The following is an 8,828-nucleotide window of genomic DNA, read 5'->3' as shown; positions in this document are numbered from 1 at the left end:
GCTCCAGCACTTGCCCTAGCCCGAACCCTAACCCTAGCTCCGGCCAAAACCCTACCTCCAGCCATAGGCCAGGCTCGGGCCCCGACCCTATCTCCAGCCCTAACCCTAGGTCCCAGCTGAACTCTGGCTGCTGTGCAAGCCACAGCGCCGGCCCCGCAATAAGCCGAAACCCTTAGCCGGGCTCCAGCACTTGCCCTAGCCCGAACCCTAACCCTAGCTCCGGCCAAAACCCTACCTCCAGCCATAGGCCAGGCTCGGGCCCCGACCCTATCTCCAGCCCTAACCCTAGGTCCCAGCTGAACTCTGGCTGCTGTGCAAGCCACAGCGCCGGCCCCGCAATAAGCCGAAACCCTTAGCCGGGCTCCAGCACTTGCCCTAGCCCGAACCCTAACCCTAGCTCCGGCCAAAACCCTACCTCCAGCCATAGGCCAGGCTCGGGCCCCGACCCTATCTCCAGCCCTAACCCTAGGTCCCAGCTGAACTCTGGCTGCTGTGCAAGCCACAGCGCCGGCCCCGCAATAAGCCGAAACCCTTAGCCGGGCTCCAGCACTTGCCCTAGCCCGAACCCTAACCCTAGCTCCGGCCAAAACCCTACCTCCAGCCATAGGCCAGGCTCGGGCCCCGACCCTATCTCCAGCCCTAACCCTAGGTCCCAGCTGAACTCTGGCTGCTGTGCAAGCCACAGCGCCGGCCCCGCAATAAGCCGAAACCCTTAGCCGGGCTCCAGCACTTGCCCTAGCCCGAACCCTAACCCTAGCTCCGGCCAAAACCCTACCTCCAGCCATAGGCCAGGCTCGGGCCCCGACCCTATCTCCAGCCCTAACCCTAGGTCCCAGCTGAACTCTGGCTGCTGTGCAAGCCACAGCGCCGGCCCCGCAATAAGCCGAAACCCTTAGCCGGGCTCCAGCACTTGCCCTAGCCCGAACCCTAACCCTAGCTCCGGCCAAAACCCTACCTCCAGCCATAGGCCAGGCTCGGGCCCCGACCCTATCTCCAGCCCTAACCCTAGGTCCCAGCTGAACTCTGGCTGCTGTGCAAGCCACAGCGCCGGCCCCGCAAAAAGCCGAAACCCTTAGCCGGGCTCCAGCACTTGCCCTAGCCCGAACCCTAACCCTAGCTCCGGCCAAAACCCTACCTCCAGCCATAGGCCAGGCTCGGGCCCCGACCCTATCTCCAGCCCTAACCCTAGCTCCCAGCTGAACTCTGGCTGCTGTGCAAGCCACAGCGCCGGCCCCGCAATAAGCCGAAACCCTTAGCCGGGCTCCAGCACTTGCCCTAGCCCGAACCCTAACCCTAGCTCCGGCCAAAACCCTACCTCCAGCCATAGGCCAGGCTCGGGCCCCGACCCTATCTCCAGCCCTAACCCTAGGTCCCAGCTGAACTCTGGCTGCTGTGCAAGCCACAGCGCCGGCCCCGCAATAAGCCGAAACCCTTAGCCGGGCTCCAGCACTTGCCCTAGCCCGAACCCTAACCCTAGCTCCGGCCAAAACCCTACCTCCAGCCATAGGCCAGGCTCGGGCCCCGACCCTATCTCCAGCCCTAACCCTAGGTCCCAGCTGAACTCTGGCTGCTGTGCAAGCCACAGCGCCGGCCCCGCAAAAAGCCGAAACCCTTAGCCGGGCTCCAGCACTTGCCCTAGCCCGAACCCTAACCCTAGCTCCGGCCAAAACCCTACCTCCAGCCATAGGCCAGGCTCGGGCCCCGACCCTATCTCCAGCCCTAACCCTAGGTCCCAGCTGAACTCTGGCTGCTGTGCAAGCCACAGCGCCGGCCCCGCAATAAGCCGAAACCCTTAGCCGGGCTCCAGCACTTGCCCTAGCCCGAACCCTAACCCTAGCTCCGGCCAAAACCCTACCTCCAGCCATAGGCCAGGCTCGGGCCCCGACCCTATCTCCAGCCCTAACCCTAGGCTCCCAGCTGAACTCTGGCTGCTGTGCAAGCCACAGCGCCGGCCCCGCAATAAGCCGAAACCCTTAGCCGGGCTCCAGCACTTGCCCTAGCCCGAACCCTAACCCTAGCTCCGGCCAAAACCCTACCTCCAGCCATAGGCCAGGCTCGGGCCCCGACCCTATCTCCAGCCCTAACCCTAGGTCCCAGCTGAACTCTGGCTGCTGTGCAAGCCACAGCGCCGGCCCCGCAATAAGCCGAAACCCTTAGCCGGGCTCCAGCACTTGCCCTAGCCCGAACCCTAACCCTAGCTCCGGCCAAAACCCTACCTCCAGCCATAGGCCAGGCTCGGGCCCCGACCCTATCTCCAGCCCTAACCCTAGGTCCCAGCTGAACTCTGGCTGCTGTGCAAGCCACAGCGCCGGCCCCGCAAAAAGCCGAAACCCTTAGCCGGGCTCCAGCACTTGCCCTAGCCCGAACCCTAACCCTAGCTCCGGCCAAAACCATACCTCCAGCCATAGGCCAGGCTCGGGCCCCGACCCTATCTCCAGCCCTAACCCTAGCTCCCAGCTGAACTCTGGCTGCTGTGCAAGCCACAGCGCCGGCCCCGCAATAAGCCGAAACCCTTAGCCGGGCTCCAGCACTTGCCCTAGCCCGAACCCTAACCCTAGCTCCGGCCAAAACCCTACCTCCAGCCATAGGCCAGGCTCGGGCCCCGACCCTATCTCCAGCCCTAACCCTAGGTCCCAGCTGAACTCTGGCTGCTGTGCAAGCCACAGCGCCGGCCCCGCAAAAAGCTGAAACCCTTAGCAGGGCTCCAGCACTTGCCCTAGCCCGAACCCTAACCCTAGCTCCGGCCAAAACCCTACCTCCAGCCATAGGCCAGGCTCGGGCCCCGACCCTATCTCCAGCCCTAACCCGAGCTCCCAGCTGAACTCTGGCTGCTGTGCAAGCCACAGCGCCGGCCCCGCAAAAAGCCGAAACCCTTAGCCGGGCTCCAGCACTTGCCCTAGCCCGAACCCTAACCCTAGCTCCGGCCAAAACCCTACCTCCAGCCATAGGCCAGGCTCCGGGCCCCGACCCTATCTCCAGCCCTAACCCTAGCTCCCAGCTGAACTCTGGCTGCTGTGCAAGCCACAGCGCCGGCCCCGCAATAAGCCGAAACCCTTAGCCGGGCTCCAGCACTTGCCCTAGCCCGAACCCTAACCCTAGCTCCGGCCAAAACCCTACCTCCAGCCATAGGCCAGGCTCGGGCCCCGACCCTATCTCCAGCCCTAACCCGAGCTCCCAGCTGAACTCTGGCTGCTGTGCAAGCCACAGCGCCGGCTCCTGCAAAAAGCTGAAACCCTTAGCCGGGCTCCAGCACTTGCCCTAGCCCGAACCCTAACCCTAGCTCCGGCCAAAACCCTACCTCCAGCCATAGGCCAGGCTCGGGCCCCGACCCTATCTCCAGCCCTAACCCTAGCTCCCAGCTGAACTCTGGCTGCTGTGCAAGCCACAGCGCCGGCCCCGCAAAAGCTGAAACCCTTAGCCGGGCTCCAGCACTTGCCCTAGCCCGAACCCTAACCCTAGCTCTGGCCAAAACCCTACCTCCAGCCATAGGCCAGGCTCGGGCCCCGACCCTATCTCCAGCCCTAACCCTAGCACCCAGCTGAACTCTGGCTGCTGTGCAAGCCACAGCGCCGGCCCCGCAATAAGCTGAAACCCTTAGCCGGGCTCCAGCACTTGCCCTAGCCCGAACCCTAACCCTAGCTCCGGCCAAAACCCTACCTCCAGCCATAGGCCAGGCTCCGGCCCCGACCCTATCTCCAGCCCTAACCCTAGGTCCCAGCTGAACTCTGGCTGCTGTGCAAGCCACAGCGCCGGCCCCGCAAAAAGCTGAAACCCTTAGCCGGGCTCCAGCACTTGCCCTAGCCCGAACCCTAACCCTAGCTCCGGCCAAAACCCTACCTCCAGCCATAGGCTAGGCTCGGGCCCCGACCCTATCTCCAGCCCTAACCCGAGCTCCCAGTAGAACTCTGGCTGCTGTGCAAGCCACAGCGCCGGCCCCGCAAAAACCTGAAACCCTTAGCCGGGCTCCAGCACTTGCCCTAGCCCGAACCCTAACCCTAGCTCCGGCCAAAACCCTACCTCCAGCCATAGGCCAGGCTCCGGGCCCCGACCCTATCTCCAGCCCTAACCCGAGCTCCCAGCTGAACTCTGGCTGCTGTGCAAGCCACAGCGCCGGCCCCGCAATAAGCCGAAACCCTTAGCCGGGCTCCAGCACTTGCCCTAGCCCGAACCCTAACCCTAGCTCCGGCCAAAACCCTACCTCCAGCCATAGGCCAGGCTCGGGCCCCAACCCTATCTCCAGCCCTAACCCTAGCTCCCAGCTGAACTCTGGCTGCTGTGCAAGCCACAGCGCCGGCCCCGCAATAAGCCGAAACCCTTAGCCGGGCTCCAGCACTTGCCCTAGCCCGAACCCTAACCCTAGCTCCGGCCAAAACCCTACCTCCAGCCATAGGCCAGGCTCGGGCCCCGACCCTATCTCCAGCCCTAACCCTAGGTCCCAGCTGAACTCTGGCTGCTGTGCAAGCCACAGCGCCGGCCCCGCAATAAGCCGAAACCCTTAGCCGGGCTCCAGCACTTGCCCTAGCCCGAACCCTAACCCTAGCTCCGGCCAAAACCCTACCTCAAGCCATAGGCCAGGCTCGGGCCCCGACCCTATCTCCAGCCCTAACCCTAGGTGCCAGCTGAACTCTGGCTGCTGTGCAAGCCACAGCGCCGGCCCCGCAATAAGCCGAAACCCTTAGCCGGGCTCCAGCACTTGCCCTAGCCCGAACCCTAACCCTAGCTCCGGCCAAAACCCTACCTCCAGCCATAGGCCAGGCTCGGGCCCCGACCCTATCTCCAGCCCTAACCCGAGCTCCCAGTAGAACTCTGGCTGCTGTGCAAGCCACAGCGCCGGCCCCGCAAAAACCTGAAACCCTTAGCCGGGCTCCAGCACTTGCCCTAGCCCGAACCCTAACCCTAGCTCCGGCCAAAACCCTACCTCCAGCCATAGGCCAGGCTCCGGGCCCCGACCCTATCTCCAGCCCTAACCCAAGCTCCCAGCTGAACTCTGGCTGCTGTGCAAGCCACAGTGCCGGCCCCGCAATAAGCCGAAACCCTTAGCCGGGCTCCAGCACTTGCCCTAGCCCGAACCCTAACCCTAGCTCCGGCCAAAACCCTACCTCCAGCCATAGGCCAGGCTCCGTCCATGACCCTATCTCCAGCCCTAACCCGAGCTCCCAGCTGAACTCTGGCTGCTGTGCAAGCCACAGCGCCAGCCCCGCAAAAAGCTGAAACCCTTAGCCGGGCTCCAGCACTTGCCCTAGCCCGAACCCTAACCCTAGCTCCGGCCAAAACCCTACCTCCAGCCATAGGCCAGGCTCCGTCCGTGACCCTATCTCCAGCCCTAACCCTAGCTCCCAGCTGAACTCTGGCTGCTGTGCAATCCACAGCGCCGGCCCCGCAAAAAGCTGAAACCCTTAGCCGGGCTCCAGCACTTGCCCGAGCCCGAACCCTAACCCTAGCTCCGGCCAAAACCCTACCTCCAGCCATAGGCCAGGCTCCGGCCCCGACCCTATCTCCAGCCCTAACCCGAGCTGCCAGCTGAACTCTGGCTGCTGTGCAAGCCACAGCGCCGGACCCGCAAAAAGCCGAAACCCTTAGCCGGGCTCCAGCACTTGCCCTAGCCCGAACCCTAACCCTAGCTCCGGCCAAAACCCTACCTCCAGCCATAGGCCAGGCTCCGGCCCGGACCCCATCTCCAGCCCTCACCCTAGCTCCCAGCTGAACTCTGGCTGCTGCACAAGCCACAGCGCCGCCCCCGCAAGAAGCTGAAACCCTTAGCCGGGCTCCAGCACTTGCCCAAGCCCGAACCCTAACCCTAGCTCCGGCTAACCCTAACCCCTAATCCTATCCCTAAACCCTAACCCTAACCCCTCACCCTAAACCCTACCCCTAAACCATACCCTAACCCTAACCCCTTACCCCTAACGCTAATCTGGACCCCAGCCCTGCGCATAACTCTATCTGTAACCCTCACCCTAACTCTAACCCCTAACGCTAATCTGGACCCCAGCCCTAGCTATAATTCTAACTGTAACCCTAACGCTAATCTGGACCCCAGCCCTAGCCATAACTCTAACTGTAACCGTCACCCTAACGCTAATCTGGACCCCAGCCCTAGCCATAACACTAACTGTAACCCTCACTCTAACCCCTAACCTGAACCGCAGCTGTAACCAGAACTCTAAACGTAACCCTCACCCTTACCGCTAACCTGGACCCCAGCCCTAACCATAACTCTGACCCTAACCCATACCCTCTAACTCTCACCGTAACCCTCCCCTTTACCCCTAACCTGGCCCCCAGCCCTAACCGTAACTCTCACCCTTACCCCTAACCTGGACCCCAGCCCTAACTGTAACTCTAACCGTAACTCTCACCCAAACCCCTAACCCCTAACCTGGACCCCAGCCCTAACCATAACTCTGACCGTAACTCTCACCCTTACCCCTAACCTGGACCCCAGCCTTAACTGCAACTCTAACCATAACTCTAAACCCTAACCTGGACCCCAGCCCTAACCGTAACTCTAACTGTAACTCTCACCCTAGCCCCTAGCCTGGACCCCAGCCCTAACCATAACTCTAACCGTATCTCTCACCTGATCCCCTAACCTGAACTCCTGCCCTAACCATAACTCTAACCGTAACTCTCACCCTTACCCCTAACCGTAACTCTAACCATAGTCCCTAACCTGGACCCCAGCCCTAACCATAACTATAACCGTAACCCTTACCATCACCTTACCCCTAGCCCTCACCTCAACCATCACCTTGAGCCTAACCCTAATCCTTAACCATTACCTTGACTTCTGCCCTGACCTTAACTATCACCTGGACCCTAACTCTCACCTTAACCGTAATCTTAACCCTAACCATCACCTTGACCCAGCCCTCATCTTAACCCTATCTCCAGACCACATGACTCATACATACTCAAAAAAAGTTTTCAAAAAATCTTCCATCCAAAGCCTACCCCTAACCAAGAACACAAACCTGCCCTGGATGCATAAACACCAACGACATCACAGCACATTCACCATAGAAATTCCGACCCCACCTGCAATTCTACATTACAGCCTCAAGAAAAAGCCACAACAAATAAACTAAGATTTCCCTGACAACACATGGGACTCTTGGTTCACCTCTCTTCCACAACTGGAAACTCCAGAGGCAAATATACACATACACAACGCTTTTAGACACCTTCCAGTGACACTTCCTTCACAAGCATCACTCCACCATGCACAAACACACCTAAAACAAAAGGGACATGTAACAATCTGGAGAAGAACATGGTGTTGCCAGAGAAACCGAAACACATATGTGTGTACGAAGCTCATAACTCTCCTCAGCCTAACCCTAACACTAACTTTAACCCTACCCTTAAACCCTAACCCCAGCCCCAACCCCCAACCCTCAACCCTAACCCCTAATTGTAACCCTAACCCTAATCTTAATCCTAACCCCTAACCAGAACCATTTGCCCTAACCCTAACTTTAACCCTTATCATTAAATACAGTCATTGAGATTGTTGGCAGCATAGTGGGTTGTGCTGTTCCCTTCAGACCCAAAGGGTGCAGGTTCACTCCTCACCTTTGGCTATAGTACTCTTGATTTAAGTACTTACCTTAAAATATTGCTCAGGTAACATTACCCAGCTGTATAAAAGGGTGAAATAATTGTAAACAAGATTATAAGAAGCTTTGGAGGAAAGCATTAGTTTAATTAATGAAAGTAAGTAAAGTTATGGTTTATTATAGTGTAGGTTAGTTTATCGTGTATGTGGGTGTTTATTAATTTTTCTTAATTGTGTTTGCTTATTTGGAGTATTGGGTTATTTAAAGTGGGGTTGCACAGCAGGCTTGGCTGGGTCCTGCTCTCTGGTGGGTCTGGGGCTCCAGTCCTGCTTGGAGTGCCTTGCAATGGACTTGCGTCCTGTCCTGGGTGTGTCCCCTCCCTCTCTAGCCACGTGTATTGTTTATATGTTTCATCAAAATGTTAAATAGGGGAGACGTGATGTGAAAAGGAAAACAACCAAAGAATGGTGGGTAAGGTGTACAGCAACACCCTCGGAATAGGCCAGGGGACTGCCCATCTCGTGCGGTGGAGTTGGCGGGTATGTTTCCTTTACTTATGTATTTTTTTACCCTTGGGGTATGTTTTTTAGTTTTTTTCAGATTCTATAGTGCAGTGTTTGTATTGGTTGGTATTACTGATTTTATTTGTTTTTACTGATGATATTTTAGCACTGGCATTCTGATTTTTGATGATTTATATATTTATGGATTAAAGATTTTAAATGGGAGAAATGATGAATGGAGAAATTTTATCTTTCAAGTTGGACAGTTTGTGGTACCAGTCACCACCAGTGTTCTAGTAATCCGTTTTGATCCGTTTTCAAAAAAAAAAAATAAAAAATCCTTCAGATTTACTCTAATTTACTAATAATTTTTGACGTGACCAGCCATTACATCGCCTGACTGTGGAAAGCTATGAATGCATTTTTTGGGCGGGGTTGTTCCTTCAACTATTGTTTATTGTGTTCTGTTGGCTATTGCAACCGCGTGGCACGTAGACACCTGATCTGTAGCGCAACAGCTGCGGCAGCTTGACGCCAGATGGATCCTGTACTTCCACATGTCATGAGTGGACTTCAGATATGGAACCAAAGAGTTCTGTCTCCCGACAGAGGGAGACATCCGCACATAGTTAAAAAAAGTAACTGGAACTCCAGGTGCCTTTCCTTTCCTATTCAGCCAGTCGTACGGTACTTCTAGAAACATTCAGTGAAGTGGGAAAAGGTCCTAATAATGTAGGGCTTAACTACACAGTATATTACAAAATTT

This window comes from Scleropages formosus, chromosome 5, assembly GCF_900964775.1.
Source record: "Scleropages formosus chromosome 5, fSclFor1.1, whole genome shotgun sequence".
Lineage (NCBI taxonomy): Eukaryota > Metazoa > Chordata > Actinopteri > Osteoglossiformes > Osteoglossidae > Scleropages > Scleropages formosus.
This window is presented reverse-complemented; position numbering follows the sequence as displayed.